Below are 21,563 nucleotides of genomic sequence, written 5' to 3' on the forward strand. Positions count from 1 at the left end.
CCCATACCAAGTGCATTGTGAAATGTGTGGGCACACACTCTGCATATGCTGTACACCATACCCGTATAGTTAGTGCATTGTTTAATGTTTGAGTAAACACCTTGAGTATACTGCATCCATATACCAAGTATATTGTGAAATGTGTGGGCACACACCCTGAGTATGCTTCACCCAGACTCCTAGAGTATTGCACAATGTGTGGGCACTGAACCTGAGTATGCTACAACCAGACACCTGGTACCCTGTGTAATGTGAGGGTGCACACCCTGACTGTCCTGCACACAGACAGCCAGTACATTCTGAAATGAGTGGACACATACCCTGCGTATGCTGAATATCTTACCCAGATACCTAGTGCACAGTGTAATGTGTGGGCATGCATCCTGCATGTGCTGCATACCTTACCCAGATACCTAGTTTACTGTGTAATGTGTGGGCATGCATCCTGCATGTGCTGCATACTTTACTCAGATACATAGTGCATTATGTAATATGTGGACACACACCTTGCATGTGTTGCATGTCTTATCCAGATACCTAGTGCACTTTGAAATGTGTGGTCACACACCCTGCATGTGCTGCACACCTTACTCAGATACCTAGTGCACTGTGCAATGTGTGGGTGCACACCCTGCTTGTGCTTTGTACCTTATCCAGATATTTAGTGTATCACTGTGAAATGTGTGGGTCCTGTCTAAGTGGTTTCTTCTCTAAACTGCTCTTAATCTGATCCTGACAGCACATTGCTCTAATTTTGTATATCTGTGAGTTACTTATCTGTGTTTGATGTTAACTTTTGCATATATGAATGCTTTTCTTTACATAGTATATCTCATTTTGATATACTTATGTCGTCATTTGTATGCAATTCATGCCACACTGTTTTTTTGGTAGCATGTCCTTGCTATCTACATCTAAGAACTGCTCTCTCTGTGCCCCTCTTTTCACTGTTTCACAAAGCTCACTGTACAAACTCCTGCTGAATACTACCCAGTGTGTTGTATAAGGTAGGATTTTTGTTCTTCCCTTAAATACTTGCTTCTTCTTAAAATACTTTGAATTGTTGATCATGTGGTCAGTTGGCTCAATCAATAATCTTTGAACATCGGCATTGAAACCTTATACTAAATAATCATTTGCTTTGTATTCTTAGGCATAGTCATCTGTTCATAGGTAGGTACTTTACCACCTGCCATTGTGGGCCATTTTAAGCCTAAACAATTTCACTTTCAAAGGTGAGAATCATACCCTGTACCTTGTGTCTGTAAGGTAAATACCATAACTATTATACCAAGCACCTAGCTAATATCTTATTTATGCATATTATAAAGTTTACTGCTCTCTTTGCTATTCTTACATTCTACCAGTTGTTGTTAATATGCACGTCTCATCTGACTAGTGATATACAGCCCATTTGTTTTTATTATTAGGAAATATCTCTTAATAGTATGCATTCATCACATATCACACCTCTCGAAGGCCATCACAATACACATAATCCATCACATATCACACCACTCCAAGGCCGTCACAATACACATAATCCATCACATATCACACCTCTCCAAGGCCATCACAATACACATAATCCATCACATATCACACCTCTCCAAGGCCATCACAATACACATAATCCATCACATATCACACCTCTCCAAGGCCAGCACAATACACATAATCCATCATATATCACACCTCTCCAAGGCCATCACAATACACATAATCCATCATATATCACACCTCTCCAAGGCCATCACAATACACATAATCCATCACATATCACACCTCTCCATGGCCGTCACAATACACATAATCCATCACATATCACACCTCTCCATGGCCATCACAATACACATAATCCATCACATATCACACCTCTCCAAGGCCGTCACAATACACATAATACATCACATATCACACCTCTCTAAGGCCATGACAATACACATAATACATCACATATCACGCCTCTCCAAGGCCATCACAATACACATAATCCATCATATATCACACCTCTCCAAGGCCATCACAATACATATAATCCATCACATATCACACCTCTCCAAGGCCAGCACAATACACATAATACATCACATATCACACCTCTCCAAGGCCATCACAATACACATAATCCATCACATATCACACCTCTCCAAGGCCATCACAATACACATAATTCATCACATATCACACCTCTCCAAGGCCGTCACAATACACATAATCCATCACATATTACACCTCTCTAAGGCCATGACAATACACATAATACATCACATATCACACCTCTCCAAGGCCATCACAATACACATAATCCATCACATATCACACCTCTCCAAGGCCGTCACAATACACATAATCCATCACATATCACACCTCTCCAAGGCCATCACAATACACATAATCCATTGTATATCACACCTCTTCAAGGCCATCACAATACACATAATCCATCACATATCACACCTCTCCAAGGCCATCACAATACACATAATCCATTGTATATCACACCTCTTCAAGGCCATCACAATACACATAATCCATCACATATCACACCACTCTAAGGCCATCACAATACACATAATCCATCACATATCACACCTCTCCAAGGCCATCACAATACACATAATTCATCACATATCACACCTCCCCAAGGCCGTCACAATACACATAATCCATCACATATCACACCTCTCCAAGGCCGTCACAATACACATAATCCATAACATATCACACCTGTCCAAGGCCGTCACAATACACATAATCCATCACATATCACACCACTCCAAGGCCATCACAATACACATAATCCATCACATATCACACCTCTCCAAGGCCCTCACAATACACATAATCCATCACATATCACACCTCTCCAAGGCCGTCACAATACACATAATCCATCACATATCACACCTCTCCAAGGCCGTCACAATACGCATAATCTATCACATATCACACCTCTCCAAGGCCATCACAATACACATAATCCATCACATATCACACCTCTCCAAGGCTGTCACAATACACATAATCCATCACATATCACACCTCTCCAAGGCCGTCACAATTCACATAATCCATCACATATCACACCTCTCCAAGGCCGTCACAATACACACAATCCATCACATATCACACCTCTCCAAGGCCGTCACAATACACATAATCCATCATATATCACACCTCTCCAAGGCCATCACAATACACATAATCCATCACATATCACACCTCTCCAAGGCCATCACAGTACACATAATCCATCACATATCACACCTCTCCAAGGCCATCACAATACACATAATCCATCACATATCACACCTCTCCAAGGCCATCACAATACACATAATTCATCACATATCACACCTCCCCAAGGCCGTCACAATACACATAATCCATCACATATCACACCTCTCCAAGGCCGTCACAATACACATAATCCATAACATATCACACCTGTCCAAGGCCGTCACAATACACATAATCCATCACATATCACACCACTCCAAGGCCATCACAATACACATAATCCATCACATATCACACCTCTCCAAGGCCCTCACAATACACATAATCCATCACATATCACACCTCTCCAAGGCCGTCACAATACACATAATCCATCACATATCACACCTCTCCAAGGCCGTCACAATACGCATAATCTATCACATATCACACCTCTCCAAGGCCATCACAATACACATAATCCATCACATATCACACCTCTCCAAGGCTGTCACAATACACATAATCCATCACATATCACACCTCTCCAAGGCCGTCACAATACACATAATCCATCACATATCACACCTCTCCAAGGCCGTCACAATACACACAATCCATCACATATCACACCTCTCCAAGGCCGTCACAATACACATAATCCATCATATATCACACCTCTCCAAGGCCATCACAATACACATAATCCATCACATATCACACCTCTCCAAGGCCATCACAGTACACATAATCCATCACATATCACACCTCTCCAAGGCCATCACAATACACATAATCCATCACATATCACACCTCTCCAAGGCCGTCACAACACACATAATCCATCACATATCACACATCTCCAAGGCTGTCACAATACACATAATCTATCACATATCACACCTCTCCAAGGCCGTCACAATACACATAATCCATCATATATCACACCTCTCCAAGGCCATCACAATACACATAATCCATCATATACTGAGATTCTAAAGGTTAACTTGCCTAAACATCAAAGATCTCCAAAACACAACTCAGGCACAAAGCACACTCAGCATATTAAGCCTACTTCCTCACATAGCACAGGTAGTCCCAAAGTTACAGATGCTAAGCCATCATGAGGCAGATGTCAACCCAACCAAACATTCTTTTTATAGGTGACTCCATTTCAAGACGTAAAGATGTACGTCTTAACTGGACTGAGCAAGGAAATTGAGACAGTTAGTTACTTGTTTGGTGCCAGGATCTATCAGAACATGCATGCACTCAAGTTCTTGAACAAGTTCCAGTGTGACTCACATAGTTCATACTGATGTCAACGATTTGAGGTGTACCTCCCTGAACTATATGAAGAGAGACATGATGGAGCTCTCAGATTATGCATCCAAGGCAGGTATTAGCCTAAAACTGAGTACCATTCTACCTTCTCTAAGGATGATGCCACAATATGAGTAAAAAATAATTGATTTCAATTACTGGCTTAGTTTTGCTGTCATTCAAATGGGTCCAATATCTGTCAGCCTAGGAGGATCTGATTGACTCCACCCTACTTAACTAGGGATGGCCTTCATCTGTCTTCTCTAGTGTTTCAATTATTGGCAAAATACATTGTCCACCCTTATAGTGCATTTTTAGGCAATGCTAACCTGATTACAGCCAAGCGCACCTCCAGGTGTTTCTGCAGTTACCTTCCACAGTGCCTCTAGGCATTAAATATTACTTGTTCATATTTGCGTTAATAATTCCAAAACCATGCTACATGCAGGGTATCAGTATATTTTACCTTGAAGCATACATGATGGCAAACACAATTGTATTGATATTTGACCTCTATTAATGAGTATTTGTTAAAATTGTAATGTGATAACTTCATTTTTTAAATGCTCAAGCCACACCCACTGAGAGGTAAAGGTACACCCTTAAACGATCTGTACTGGAGGGAATGAGTTACCAGCATAATGAAACAAGCATATGAAAACATGAAGGTGTTACTGATTGATGGTAGAAGCCTGCACAAGAAACTCTACTAACTACAAACTTTTGTCACCCTGGAAGACTTTGACATCTGTGCAGTGACTGAGACATTCCCTGGGATTCATTAATGCCTATGTTAAGTGTACAATAAGTGAATCACCAGACGACACAAGCATACCTCACACCTTCTTCCTCCTAATTTTAGTTTTTCTTTTGATTTCCTTGCAGCCTTAAATACTGAGGGGGGTTATAAATGCTACCACAAAGTGTCAGACTACATTTAATATTTCTGAGTGACTAGAAAGTACAGACAATGTGGTAGGAATGTTTGTGAATACAGGTTGTGCACACTTAGTTCACACATAGTGTTGGAGTTAATGAATAGTGGGAAGCACTGCGGCTGTGCAGAACTCTAACACCGTCCACATGTTTAGGCCAGCTACTGCACAGGAGATGAAAAAGGGTGAAGGTGTCTCAATCTACATCCAAAAGAGACTCACATCAAGGCTGGTATTGAATATAATGCCCCATTTGGCATGTATCTGTTCAGACGTGTAACAACTGGAACACACACACTCAGATACTTTACTAAAAAGGAAATGAGGCCTAAATAAGCATGTCCTACATGAAAAACTCAAAGTGCTGTCACTATACTCAGTTCAGAGGTGACCCTGAGTCTGGCATACTAAACATCATCCTACCCACTACTGATGGATTTACTGCACATCAGCAAGAGAAATGCCAACAGAAATTTTCAGTCTAGGGATCTTAACCTCTTCTGAAACATCAACAGAACAATTTGGAGGGCCAGGTTTGGAACACAGTCCCCATCAACATAAAATAAAGTTCTTCCCTGTCCATGTTCAAGCACAACTTGGATGGAAAACAGAAACTTTTCCCCTGGACTGCCCTTGTATTACAAATAGGCAGAGGCAGCTCCTAAATGCTTTATCCCATCCATGGCTCCCCTCAAATTATCTATGGCATGATCCCAGCTATTCTCATTAGGAGTAATATATAATTATATAATTATCGACCATGGAACGGTAAGACCACTCTATAAGCAATTGAGCCAGGTTATTTTGAGCACAAAAAGGGGAAGTGGTACACCTAAAATGGTCTGCTAGCCTAGTACTTACATATGAACCTATAAGGTATTGGGATGAAAGGATTATCATAGTAATTCCATGAACATGTACATTTACTGTAATGGTGATACACCAGTGTGTTCTGTAGTCTGGTGTTGAGAATATAAGTATCAAATAAGAGATCACTGATTGCAGGTAGCATGACGTTCCTCAAGTGCAGAAAGTGAGATCAGATGAGGGTGTAATGCAAGTAAATACAGATAGGCATAAAATCCCTGTGATCTGAGTTTTGATATTGTCACTGAAAATTAGATCTCCTACCGACACTCCCATTGTACAGCTAGTCCAAGTGTTGAACTTAAACATACATTGTTGCATACATTAAATGCATCAGTGCATGCAGACCACATGGAATGCACCACTGTGTTGCACTTTATTTTATTCTGATTGTATTTTTATATGCAGTGTTTCTTTATTTTGCATCTTTTCGTAGATTACTATAGTGGGTGCTGTTTTCATGATTCATCTGCTGCTTGTTGTCCTACACACACACACACACACACACACACACACACACATATATATATATATATATATATATATATATATATATATATATATATATACACACACACACACACACACACACACACACACACACACATATACACACACACACACACACACACACACACACACACACACACACACACATATATATATATATACACACACACACACATATATATATATATATATATACACACACACACACACACACACACACACACACACACACACACACATATATATATATATATACACACACACACACACACACACACACACACACACACACACACACACACACACACACACACACACACACACACCCTTCTTCACTTCAGCTCTGACTTTTTTTATTTGTTTTGTTTCTTTATGGTTTTTAGTTGTTGTCACCTTGGTGCTAAATAGCCTTTAGTGAAGGAAGTTTTATGACAACTTTTCATGGTCTGGAGACAGACTAAGAGTTAATTATTAGCTCTGCACTTCACTTCATTTGGACTTTGCTTATTAGTAGCTTTTCTGTTACTTATTTTACTTTGGATTGTAAAAAATGATTTGTAAAAAGAAAAATCTGTGGTGTCCCTCGAAGTCTTAGAAAACTCAGTATGCAGCCTATACTGGGTCAAAAACAGACCAAGCAGAAGCCTTAATAAAATCGAACTTTAAAATACACACTACAAAATAATAAAATAAAATATTAGTCCACAGTTGCATTAAAGGACAACCGTGCCCTCAGACTCAAAAAACATATTAATTTCATCATGGTTTGATGTTTCCTACATTTTAATAGCACTCTGAGACTATTTTGAGCTTTTTAGATATTTTTAGATGCAATTTCTGACTCTGACCACATGGGGTCTGGCATATTGAAAAAATTCAGACTGTTTACTCTGCCACTAAGTATCCCAGAATGCATTATTTGTCTCCAAAAAATTGCATCAGATCTGCCACGTTTTGCCTTAAGCTGCTGTCACTTCATTGACTTAACAGGCATTCACTGCAGTCTTAAAATCCCCTACTTTTGGTTAAAATGTTATCCTTTTTCAATGACCACTTAAAACACAAGCAGTGCAAATGCTACAGAACAGAACTCAAAAGTGCATTTTCTAGCTCTTTCACCTTAGAAATGCTAAATTGCTTTCTTTTGTGAAGGCTGAAATCTAGCTCTTCAAGGAATCTCCCCTCCCACTTCACACCAACCTTCCCTAGCTGTCAAAGAGCCAAGGGTAATTTGACCCATTATCTGCATGTGATTGACAGCTCGTCAGTCGTCACAGCATGTGACCAGACTAATGTACTGTTTGCTTGTCAGCCTTTTCCTCCTTACAGTGGGAGACTTTTTTTGTTGCACTACTCCTGTCAAATTTAAAACCAAGCTACATAGCACTGGCAATAATCCCTGCTTTGCAAAGCAATCTGCCACTTATTTTCCCTTCCTGTTTAAATAGCTAACACCCACAATTACCTCCCTACCATCATGCACCCACTTCAACACTTTACTAAAAGCGCACCTAAAAACATGCTGGCTATGCCCTTGCAACTCCCAATCTAATATCACCCACCCCATCCAACCAATACCTTTCTTTCCACTCCACTAACTACCTTGATTATAGCAAGCTCAGATGCTCATAAGCCTAGTACTTGTTATACAGCAGGAACTTCTCATTGTAACATTTGTTAATGTCTGTTATGTACTTCACAGATAAAGATTCTATTTGTCTACTGATGTACTATGTTGTTCATTTGTAAATATGTTGTAAGTAAGTGCTATGTTAAATTGTTAATCACTATAATCCAATGTAACTACTGTCTATTTTACTGTGGAGCTTTTCTCCCCGGGCCTACGCTGAAAATAGACCTACGTCCAGTCTGACACTCCCGGTCAACAAATATAAATAAATAAATAAATAGAAGTAGGATTATTGCTCCTATCAAATTAGGAAAGATTATGAAATAGTAGATCTTGCATTAGTATGAATTTTCAAAAGGGTATGAAATCTGAAACTTAAATGTCTGTCATTGATTTCATTCTTCAGTCTCTAATGATTTGGCAGCAATTGTCCCAAAAAAAAAAAAAAAAATTTGATTCAAAAAGATAATAGCCACACAATACAGCTGGTAACCTGTCAAAGAAGGGGCTCCTTTTAATATTAGTACTACTAACTTGAGCATCTGACAAAATAAAAAACATGCATTTATGAAATGAAAGTTATCCCTAACTGGATTATTACAGTTAATGGTAAACCCTCCATGTTTTCTTCCAAAATAGCAATTTCTGGGGAGGGATTATTAGGGGAAGAGCAATATTTTGAGCCAAGTTCAGGGACAGTTGAGAGGTTGGGATATGCCTAATTCTAAAAAAGCAATTTATTTGCATGTACCTAGCAACCTGTTAATGCAGGAAATCTGGACAAGGCAAAATATATGTGGGGGGACATCAAAACAGTACAAAAAATTGATCTTGTATAAATTGAGAGAGCTGATCGAATAACAGATCTTGTTTTAGCATGCATTTTTCTGAAGGTTATGAAGGCTGAAACTCAGTGTCTCATTTAGTGACTTTATTCCGAAAGAGTTTGATTGAAAACCACAAAAATTGAGACTAACAATCCAAAAATAAGAAGCCTTGCTTGCAGTCACACACACTCTTGCCCCCTTGCTTGCAGTCACACACACACACACACACACACACACACACACACACACACACACACACACACACACACACACACACACACTCTTGCCCCCTTGCTTGCAGTCACACGCACACACTCTTGCCCCCTTGCTTGTAGTCACACACGCACTCTTGCCCCCTTGCTTGCAGTCACACACGCACTCTTGCCCCCTTGCTTGCAGTCACACACACACGCACACTATTGCCCCCTTGCTTGCAGTCACACACACATGCACACTATTGCCCCCTTGCTTGCAGTCACACACACACGCACACACTTACCCCCTTGCGGACACACACACACACACACACACACACACACACACACACACACACACACACACACACACACACACATGCACACACACACACACTTGCCCCCTTGCGGACACACACACACACACACACACACACACACACACACACACACACACACACACACCTTGCTTGCAGTCAGAATCTGGACATTGCAACAGCACTGAAACAGACATTCAAAGATAACACATGTAGCCAGTGGCAGTCTAAGTTTCACTTTCGGTTAGTGATATTTTAAAATTCTCAGACCCTTTGCACACGAGAAATGCACATGTTGTTGAATACACCTTCCTGATTGTATATAATTATATTCCTTGTACAATGCAGTCCAGTTTTAGTGGGTGTTTTATATTTACTGTTTCAAACATTTTTCCTGAAAACAGTGCAACAAAATGCATGCACCAATAATGACAATACTGCCCAATTCTGAATATTGACATCACAAGTGTAGTCAGACTTCTACAGTCCACCAGTATCAGTACATATGCACAATTTCTGAAGCAGTAAACGTCCTGTAAATAATTCCACATTAAAGCGATCTGTAACTAATGAAGCGGTTGCTACTAGCCAAAAATTAGATAAGTCATGTCATCAACAAATAATGTCATAGTTGCCCTTTTTGAATAATTTACTTATCTTACACAAGAACAATAATCTGGTAATACTGCAGTAGGGAATGGATGACAATCTTCTTCACCAGAAAGGAGTGCATCATCCACCCCATTTGCAATGCAGTACAGTTTTACAAATGCATCTATGTGAGTAGAAACCACAGCCTTCTGCATCAAAAGCAAACAACCTGTTGTGATATTAGCAAAGCAAGCAGACATAAGCGGCACTAATAATTGTTGCAGCCCTGCATCTCTCAGCTCCCTGTAAAATCTACTCAATCAGTTGTATCTATGAACTTCACAGCACAAGAAATCTTGAAAGAGGCAAAATTTCCCCCTTGCTTGCAGTCACACACACACTTGGCCCTTGCTTGCAGTCACATACACACACACTTGGCCCTTGCTTGCAGTCGCACACACACTTGGCCCTTGCTTGCAGTCTCACACACATTTGCCCCCTTGTTTGCAGTCTCACACACTTGCCCCCTTGCTTGCAGTCTCACACACACACTTGCCCCCTTGCTTGCAGTCTCATACACACACTTGCCCCCTTGCTTGCAGTCTCACACACACACTTGCCCCCTTGCTTGTAATCTCACACACACACTTGCCCCCTTGCTTGCAGTCTCACACACACACTTCCCCCCTTGCTTGCAGTCTCACACACACACTTGCCCCCATGCTTGCAGTCTCACACACACACTTGCCCCCTTGCTTGCAGTCTCACACACACACACACACACACACACACACACACACACACACACACACACACACACACACACACAATTGCCCCCTTGCTTTCAGTCTCACACACACACAATTTCCCCCTTGCTTTCAGTCTCACACACACACAATTGCCCCCTTGCTTTCAGTCTCACACACACACAATTGCCCCCTTGCTTGCGGTCAAACACACACACACACACACACACACACACACACACACACACACACACACACACACACACACACAATTGCCCCCTTGCTTGTGGTCAAACACACAATTGCCCCCTTGCTTGCGGTGTCACACACACAATTGCCCCCTTGCTTGCGGTCACACACACACTTGCCCCTTGCTTTTAGGTCACATACACACACATACGCACACACACTTGCCGCTTGCTTGCATTCACACACACACACACTCTTGCCCCTTGCTGTATCTTATGGACATTAGAAGGCCTCCAGCTGAAGGCACTACATATGTTACCTGTATTTTTTAGCAAGTTCCTCCTCCTATTTTATTTCTTCTCACTCAGAGCCCCTACCATGGTAGTGCTATCCCTGTCCACAAAAACAAAATGGTTGCAAGGCATGTACTTCACTACCAGAAAACTGAGATCAGAAAAGCTTACCAGCCTTAGAGATTTTATCAGACTTTGCTTCTCAGTGGCTTGTGTGCTATACTCACTCACAAAATGTTATATTAACAGGCAGAATATCACTTTGCAGACTAAAGAAATAGTATTTTGTCTACCAAACTTTATAACAAAGTCAAAAAAATATATGCCATGCTGATTCCATTATTTCAATAGGAATTGACAGCAACTCTCACTCAGGGCATGCTGCTTAGCAGCTTTACAATGACTAAGCTGCTGTGCTTGTACAAGCAGCAAAATTCCTCATTTCCTTTCCCATCTATCTTCTATTTCTCTCTTATGTCCCTTACGTTTTTCATTAATTTAAAAACAAAACAACACGCAGGGTCAAAGAATATCATAGCAACCGTGACATTAATCTTACAAGAACCTGCGCTCTATGTGTAACTGAGCATTGTGAAGTGTCTGAGGCTACTTCTAAACTATGGACACATACTGATGGACAAAATGTTGAACCTCTATATTGCCTACATCACTGTATATTTACCTGCTATAATAATCTTACATGGGAACCCAGAAATGCACTTAGCCTAGTTGCATGAAACAAGTATAGCTGCAGAAACCACCCCTGGACTACTACCACTCTCTTGCTGACTATTCATAAGTATGTTTACAGGCTGCAGAATTACTCCATAAATAAGTTTTATGCCTAATGGCTCTAGCGTCCACATTAAAATAATTTCATTACCCAGCTAACGGAAAAAAAAGGTATTATTCAGCTGTGGCAAAGTTTCAAGCAGGTAGCAGGTTTGATGGCGCACACACTAAAACGGAGCAAGCACAGTAGCATAACAAATAAAATGAAGCAAGCCCAGCAGCATAACCAATAAAACGGATTACTAATATTAAAAAAAATAAATAAAAAACATGACAAGACTGAAACGCGAAGCTCAACGACAGAAACAAACAGCGGAAAACATTACAAAACATCTGCAGCATGCAATCGCGAAGCACGAGGCATCAACAAACTAAAGAAAACCAAATACAGCTACAAATACAGCATAGTTTTTAAAAAACACCAGCAAGCAACTAAAAACACTAGACAGTAATACAATTACTACAAGCAGCAATACACTTACTTCAGAAGGAAACCCAAAGGCAGCAAGCACAGAAACACAGGCCGACTCAAGAATACAAAAGACGCCAGCATTAAACATAACCGGGGAAATATAAACCCTGGATCAAAATGAAAATAAGTAGGCTAAGCTAAAAATGCAGCTGTGAAAGGGAAGGACGTGGCACCTTACAAACAGAAAAAGATTAACTCCACTAATGTGCAATTAAAAAGTTGGGAGGACACAATATCAGGGCTAGGGAGGCATAGAAACAGGGACAGATTACATTTAGGATACACTATTAAGAAGTAATAAGACTTACCTTACTTATGAAGTAGCAAAACGCTGGTGAAGAAGAAGTGCTTCACATGAATAGAGTCGACCAGATTTGCTAACACAGAAAAGGAGTTCCACACAGCACCTAGTCCATTTATTAGGTTAACAGTGGGCTGGGAAAGGCGGTGTTGACATCACAATGTGGGAGGATCACAGGGATTCTGTACAGCATGCAAATAAGGCAGTGTTTACGTCACTTTGGGGGAGGAAACCTCCCAGGATCTTCAGCAAGAGCTCTGGCAGATGTGACATCATTATTTAAGTGACGACTAGACAGTTTTCATCTTGGTTTTAAAACTGAAAGTCAAACAGTACGGAAAAGTATGAAGCCTAAGCAGTAAAAGAGAATAGTGGATTTTTTTTAAAGCTGTGGTTATGTTTTTTTGAGGCTGTATCACATAACAGGATTTTAGAGAGACATCAGGTAGAGATATTTGATTTGATATCCCGTTGTTTTCCTTTAAGAATGGAATATCCAAACACACAACCAAGTGATCCTAGCTGAGTATAATGAAAAACATTAAAGACATTCATTACTTATATATAATCAGGTTATTTGGGACAATGGAGTGGTTACAGAGCATTTAACTCATTCCTTTAACCAAGTCCCCCTTCTTCCTTAACACTATAGTGTAAATTGAGACTGTGCTACCTTAGAACTGAAAGTAAAAAGCCGGAGAGAAATTAAAATATATAATATAACAACAGGTTATTAAGGCTAACCTACTAATCCAAACATTATTAATTAAGAAACCAACTAACATGACTAACTAATTAACTAACAAAAGGATCTACCACTAGACATCTATCAGAATAAATAGTAGTAACTTATAAACAAAAATACTTTTAACAAAGATCGCTTTCGTACCAAATAAATACTTCATCAGGTTTGTGTGTAAAAAACACATCATGATATTAATGAACGTGTATAAATCTACAAGTGAACACCTAAGTAGGCTCAAAACCATAGCTATAATTGTTAAAGTGGAAATATGTCAAATTAAAGCATTAAGGCCCTGGGGATCTGTTCAAGTGTAGCATCAAACTAAGAAAGTACTTAGCTTAAATAAGTAAAAGTACCAGAAGACCTCACCAATGTCAGTTGTTTTCATTGTAAAATAATTACAATATTTGACATTTGTTTATAATAATTTTAGCATGTATAATATTAGTGTGTAAATCAGCATTAATCAGGCTCATATCAGATTTTTAATAGTCTTTTAAACAGTGAGGAATTTCTCTGAGTTCTAATATGCTTTTTATGAAGCAATAATAATTAAGCCTTGGTTTTGTAAAAGATTTCAGTTTCAGCTGCCATAGGAGTTCATGTTTTTCTAAAAGATTAGGGATGTCTCCTTCCATTTCCAAAAGGTACACATAATCAATAATTTGAAATTTAAAGCCAGTGTGTGTTTTGTGAAGCTGCGGGTGCTGAGCCAGTGCGTTATTCTTGCACTTAGCTCTAATTTCAGAAAGATGGCCAGAAATCCTTCTTTTAAGTCTGAGTGCTTTCCCCACATACAATGCTTCAGTTATTGCAGCTTGCCTGTAATCCACCTGCATTGAGTTGCAGTCATTTCCTGAATTGCTTTTAATCCGTTTCTTTAAATAAGGGCAGAAAAACATGTCTCACTCCTTATGTGCTGACAAAAAAAAAACAGTTGGTTCCACATTTATTGGTGCATCATGCATCCAAAGATCTGAGGCTACCTTCAACCCAACTCCTGAGGATTCTAGCTTTCATTTACACAAAGGAAGGAGCTTCTCTAAGGATGTCCATTAGATAGGAGCTTTCAGTAATTATGGCCCAGTTCTCTCTCTAATAATATTAATGATGCTGTGATAGTCAACAGTAAAAGTCAAGATACAACTATCTTTAGATTTGTTGTCTATAGATTTCTTTAAAACCCTCCTATAAGGGCTGTTAAGTGCTGGTGAATTGGTACTTTTTAGGTAAATTATAGTTTCCAGAATGCATCTTAACGTATTGCTTCTATATTCCCTTACCAAAAATCATTTTGATTCTTAAGGAAAGAAGTTTCCATTTTCGGGGTGATTCTGGCCAACCTGTAACTCTGTGACTTGACAACATTGTGTTTTGTCCTGGTGGGATGGAGACTCTTATTATGTAGCAGGATGTTTAGTCTGGTAATTTTTTTGTAAAGATCTGTGTCCATTTTATCTTGGTCCAAGTATTTACTATTCAACATATCTAAAAAGACTGCCAAGGTAAGGCTGTGGGAAGAGGCGAAATGCAGGAAGCTGGTGGCTTGATTCAGATAGTTGATAAAATCTTCTAATTTAGCACTGTCTCCTTTCCACACAAGTAAAATATCATCAGTAAATTGCAGATACACTGTGATATGTTGCATGTATTCTCTGTTGTTAGAAACATAATCCTCCTCCCACTTGCCTAGGGCTATGTTGTCTAGGCTAGGGGCCATAGCTACCGCCATGGTATACTAGTCTTTTGTTTATAGTAATTTCCATTAAACTTAAAAAATGTAGCTAAGCACCATATCTAAAAGTTTACCTGTTCTTTCATGTTGTGCTAGTGTGCCATTGTTGTTGTTCTTGTACAACTCAATCACTGTTTCAATGCAATAATTATGTGGAAGTACAGTATATAATGATTCAACATATATTGTTAATAAAATGCTATCAGCATCAATTGGAACATTTTTTATTTTCCTTAAAAATCATTAGAGTCTTTAATGTGTGAAATGTTCTTCTCAGCCACAGGTTGTAACAAAATTTCTAGGTAGATGGGATCAACTTCATTCAGGGACCCCTTGATCGCAACCACTGGCCCCAAAAGGAGGGCTTTCTCTAGTTTTATTTGGCTTGGGAATTCCAAAGAATTCAGGAAGGTGTCTGTAGGTAGTCAAACATGTTATCTGTTAAGAAACCATCATCACAAAGTGCAGTCAAGGCTGGGTACCAGTTGTTGTATGATGCCTTAGTCTCTTCTAAAGTTAAGATTCATAATAGTTAGTGTCACATAACATTTCTTCTATCCTCTGGTTATAGCTACTGGTATCAGTAGCAACAATATCCCCTCTCTTGCCAGCCTTCATACCCCATTGAGACGTATCTCTGCCTAGCTCTAACATCCCTTGTCAGCCTTCATACCCCATTGAGACATATCTCTGCCTAGCTCTAACATCCCTTGTCAGCCTTCAATCCCATTGAGACTTCTCTCTGCCTAGCTCTAACATCCCTTGTCAGCCTTCATACCCCATTGAGACTTCTCTCTGCCTAACTCTAACATCCCTTGTCAGCCTTCATACCCCATTGAGACTTCTCTCTGCCTAGCTCTAACATCCCTTGTCAGCCTTCATACCCCATTGAGACTTCTCTCTGCCTAACTCTAACATCCCTTGTCAGCCTTCATACCCCATTGAGACTTATCGCTGACTAGCTCTAACATCCCTTGTCAGCCTTCATACCTCATTGAGACTTATCTCTGCCTAGCTCTAACATCCGTTGCCAGCCTTCATACCCCATTGAGACCTCTCTCTGCCTAGCTCTAACATCCCTTGTCAGCCTTCATACCCCATTGAGACTTCTCTCTGCCTAACTCTAACATCCCTTGTCAGCCTTCATACCCCATTGAGACTTCTCTCTGCCTAACTCTAACATCCCTTGTCAGCCTTCATACCCCATTGAGACTTATCTCTGACTAGCTCTAACATCCCTTGTCAGCCTTCATACCTCATTGAGACTTATCTCTGCCTAGCTCTAACACCCCTTGTCAGCCTTCATACCCCATTGAGACTTATCTCTGCCTAGCTCTAACATCCGTTGCCAGCCTTCATACCCCATTGAGACTTATCTCTGCCTAGCTCTAGCATCCCTTGTCAGCCTTCATACCCCATTGAGACTTATCTCTGACTAGCTCTAACATCCCTTGTCAGCCTTCATACCCCATTGAGACTTATCTCTGCCTAGCTCTGACATCCCTTGTCAGCCTTCATACCCCATTGAGACTTCTCTCTGACTAGCTCTAACATCTCTTGTCAGCCTTCATACCCCATTGAGACTTATCTCTGCCTAGCTCTAACATCCCTTGTCAGCCTTCATACCCCATTGAGACTTATCTCTGACTAGCTCTAACATCCCTTGTCAGCCTTCATACCCCATTGAGACTTATCTCTGCCTAGCTCTAACATCCCTTGTTAGCCTTCATACCCCATTGAGACTTATCTCTGACTAGCTCTAACATTCCTTGTCAGCCTTCATACCCCATTGAGACTTATCTCTGACTAGCTCTATCATCCCTTGTCAGCCTTCATACCCCATTGAGACTTATATCTGCCTAGCTCTAACATCCCTTGTCAGCCTTCATACCCCGTTGAGACTTATCTCTGCCTAGCCCTAACAATGTTTTTTTCTCACCTTTGTTAAGATTCTAGAACTTTCTCAGTGCTGGTTTTTGCAGTACTTTCCTGATGTTCATTTTGCATTTAACCTCAAAGGCAGTTAAAGTTTGATGTAAGGGAGTGCAGTAATAACTGGGTCTTTTATTGTTGCTTCAATAGTTTTTTTCAGTGGTATTACATTTGCCATGGTACAGAACTTTCAGATTCAATTTTCTGACTTAGGACTTTAAATCAACCAGTACCTATGCTGTGTCAGACCTGCAGTGGGGAACAAAAGTTATTCTCTTTGAAAGCACACTAATCTCAATGCCTGTAAGTTCTGTTTTGGTGTGATTGCACACAGCAGCATAAGTTAATAAGTGTGGCTGGTTTCTCCATCTGGTTCTGGTCCTGTGCTGTAGCTGGGCTCCCCAAGTATTTCCTTTCCCTCACTCTTGTCCATTGCTTGGTTCTCCAGTCTTCTGGAGATGTTCTAGCTGGGATTTGGGATTGTTGAAACTCCTCTTGTGTCCTTTGGAGTCTCAGTGAATTGTAGTGGTAGTCTTCCTGGTGACTCTGATAGTATTGTACTCCTCTGGAACTCTGATGTTGGTCCTGGTAATCGTATTGGTATTGGTCCTGTTGTTGGTGTGGTTGATTTTTGTACTGATGGTAATGTCCTCTTGGTGGTGTGGGTCTCTCTGTTCCAGAAGCTGCTCTTTGTAGCCGTGCTGTCTTTGGTCTCTGTTTTCCTATTGGTTCTGGATTTGGTGTTGGTTCTGGTTCAGGTGTTCCTTCACCATATCTCTCTGATGGGTGTAGTCCATTCTGTGATTCTGGATCTGGTTCTGATCTAGGTAACCGTGTTCATCGTTGGACCACTGAGGAGTGCTGGTAACCAAGAGTTCTGTGAAGACGATAGCGGAGATGGAACGTGTTCCATCCATGTCACGTGTCGTGCCTCTGTCCAAGTCTTTGCAGTGATTTTCCTCTCAACAAACCTGCTGGGGTTGCTGCTGGTATTTTTTGTAGCCTCTGTTGAATCTTCTGGTACCACATCTATAGTTGTTGTAGTTATAAAATCCTTTGTCTTTACTCTTCTTTTTTTTGTTTTATTAAATCTCATCCTTATCATCCTGATCCCTTTTCATCTTCTTCAGTTTAAGTTTTTTAATGGATTGTTCAAAGCTTTTATGCTCTCTCTCATAAAATCAAACCTCACATCAAGGCCTTCATGGTTCGTGTGACACCCGTGCACTAGCCAAGTAATCAAGGAGTCTCAATCCTCACCACACACCAGTGAGGCTTTGTACAGTATAACTGTATACATGCAATGTAGTCTAGAGCTTAAATTATCTCTACACAAAACAGCCACAGTTGAAAGGTTTTAAAATATTACATAATAAATAACAAAAACACAAGACAAATCTTCTCAATTCAACACAATGCTATTCAAGAGTTCAGAAATGACAGGAAAATGCTTAAAATAACACTGTAGAATAGTCTGATACAAATATAGGAAACAGCTAGACTAAATCTGATTAAATTCCTATCTAACTCTAAGAGCAATCACAGTTCTAGATAAACTTATATACAGAGCAAAGGGAAAGTACTGGTGAGTGAACAGTTCAAACAAAATCCAAAATGCTCTGATTCTCTCTGTCTGAAAAAGTCTTAAAAATAATACATCACTGCTGACTCATTTTAGATTACATCATTCTTCTCTGGTTCCCAGGCTAAAAGAAACTAGGAGTTTTAACATTTCTTTGATCTTGCACCTGTCCAGAAAACTACAGCAATAAAAGACGTTATATATGTAAAATCTAGCAATTAACTCTGGTATCAAAACAACAGACAAGCCTGTGGATTATATTTATATTTACAATGACATAGAATTATTTACTAAATTCTATCTAGCTAGGCTGGCAGCCTTCACATATCTTCCCCCATGGAGAACTCAAGCTAGTTTTTCAAGTGTCCCTTGAGAAATGTTGTTTAAAAGGGTTAGGTCTATCTGAGCATACCTTATCCCATTCACTGTCTTGGAAGCCCATCTGCATTAGTGTTGCTAACCCCACTGCACTGCTACACTGACATACCATATGCTTGCAACCCTGGGCTCCATCTTAGCAACTTAGCATTTTGCTGGCTAGCTCAGTGTAACCATGTTAGGGGACTGTGATCTGTAGCTACAGTGAATTTTCTTCCATACAGATAAGGCTGAGGTTTCTGAAGTGCCCACATTATGGTTAGACATTCCTTTTCTACAGCTGCATAACATTCCTCCCTGTGTTGGAGCCCACGACTGAGATAAACCACTGGGTGCTCTTCTCCCTCTTAAGAAATCTGGCTAAGTACTGCCCCTCCCCATGGTTTGAAGTATTCACCTGCACAACAAATGTTTTGCTGTAATCTGTACCGGCTAACACAGGGGGTCCCCCAAAGCTTCCCTAAACTTCTGGAATGCCTGCTCACATGCTGTGGTCCACACTATCTTATCTGTCCTGTTTTTCCTTGTCAGGACTGTAGGGGAGCAGCTATGGAGCTATAACTGGGGATGAACTTTCTATAGTACCCTGCTGTCCCTAAGAATGTCCTCACCTGCTTTTTGGTAACAGGTGCAGGCCATGCCTGAATGGCTTCCACTTTGTCAGGTTCTGGCCTGATCATACTACTCCCCAATCTATGTCCCAAGTAGGAGATCTCTGCCATACCCACCTGACATTTGCTCAGCTTAATGGTCAACCCTGCACTCTGTAGTCTGCCGGCACCTCCATGACATGCTGAAGGTGATCTTGCCAGGAATAACTGTAAGGTCAAACCCTCCTGCTCTTGCTAGGATATGATTTACCAGGCTCTGGAAAGCCTCTGGGGCATTTTCCATCCCAGAGGGCATCTTAGTGAACTCATATAAGCCAAAAGGAGTCACAAAGGCTGACCTCTCTCTAACACTAGGAGTCAAGGGCACCTGCCAGTAACCCTTGGTAAGATTAGTGGTGGTAAGATACTTAGCCCCACCGAGCTGTTCTAGGGTCTCATCTGTCCTAGGCATGGGGTAAGCATCTGACTCTGTGTGACTATTTAATTTACTGTAGTCCATATAGAACCTAGTGCTGCTATCCTTATTTGGCACCAGCACCACTGGGGAGGCCCAGGGACTGTTGGACTCTTGAATTAACCATAATTCCAACATCTCCTGTATTTCCTTCTCAGAGTCTGTTTGACTATCTCAGTGTCAAATAAATTGTTAAAATCAGACTGTAAAAATCATTAGGCTTTTCAAAATGACAGTCAATAACACAGGATGCTCAGGTTCAAACAATGTTTCTTTACTAATGTACATTAGGAGGCAAAAAACTATACAAAAACATGTATAGAGTTTTGACTGGCTCTATACAGGAAATACCCTCAATTATATACCATTTGCAATCAGCTTTTGCCCACCTTACTGACGTGGTCAGTCACAGGGCATTTACATCACTATAGTCCATAATACTTAATTCATAAGAAGATGCTGAGGTAATGCTTTTTAAAAACTTTCCCATGAGAATAACACAGCCTTGCGAGGCACCTGGTCAATTACAACGTCTTCCTGTAGATGTTACTTCTTCCAAGGTTCTTAGATTAGTTCGGATACAGTGGTCATTTCATCTCTTAATACGTTCCTTTGTCTCTCTGGTAAGCAGCTGCACACTATCTCTGATAGTGTTCACAAGGCCATCCTTCTCGGTGGAAGGAAGAAAGATATACATGCATACATATTTATTTCTCTCTAACTCAGCAGATAATAACTGCTGAAAGACATAAGCTTGCTGAGCTGGCTACTGCCAGGGTCAGAGGTTAACCACACTGCAGCTAAATTTCAAGCAATTACATGCAAGATCATTTCTACTGCCATATTGTTAAATAGAATCAAATGCATTACATATTATACTGTTTCTAAACTTTGCACTATATATATGTTCAAGTACA

This window comes from Protopterus annectens, chromosome 5.part0 (assembly GCF_019279795.1).
Source record: "Protopterus annectens isolate FY-2018-M chromosome 5.part0, PAN1.0, whole genome shotgun sequence".
NCBI lineage: Eukaryota > Metazoa > Chordata > Ceratodontiformes > Protopteridae > Protopterus > Protopterus annectens.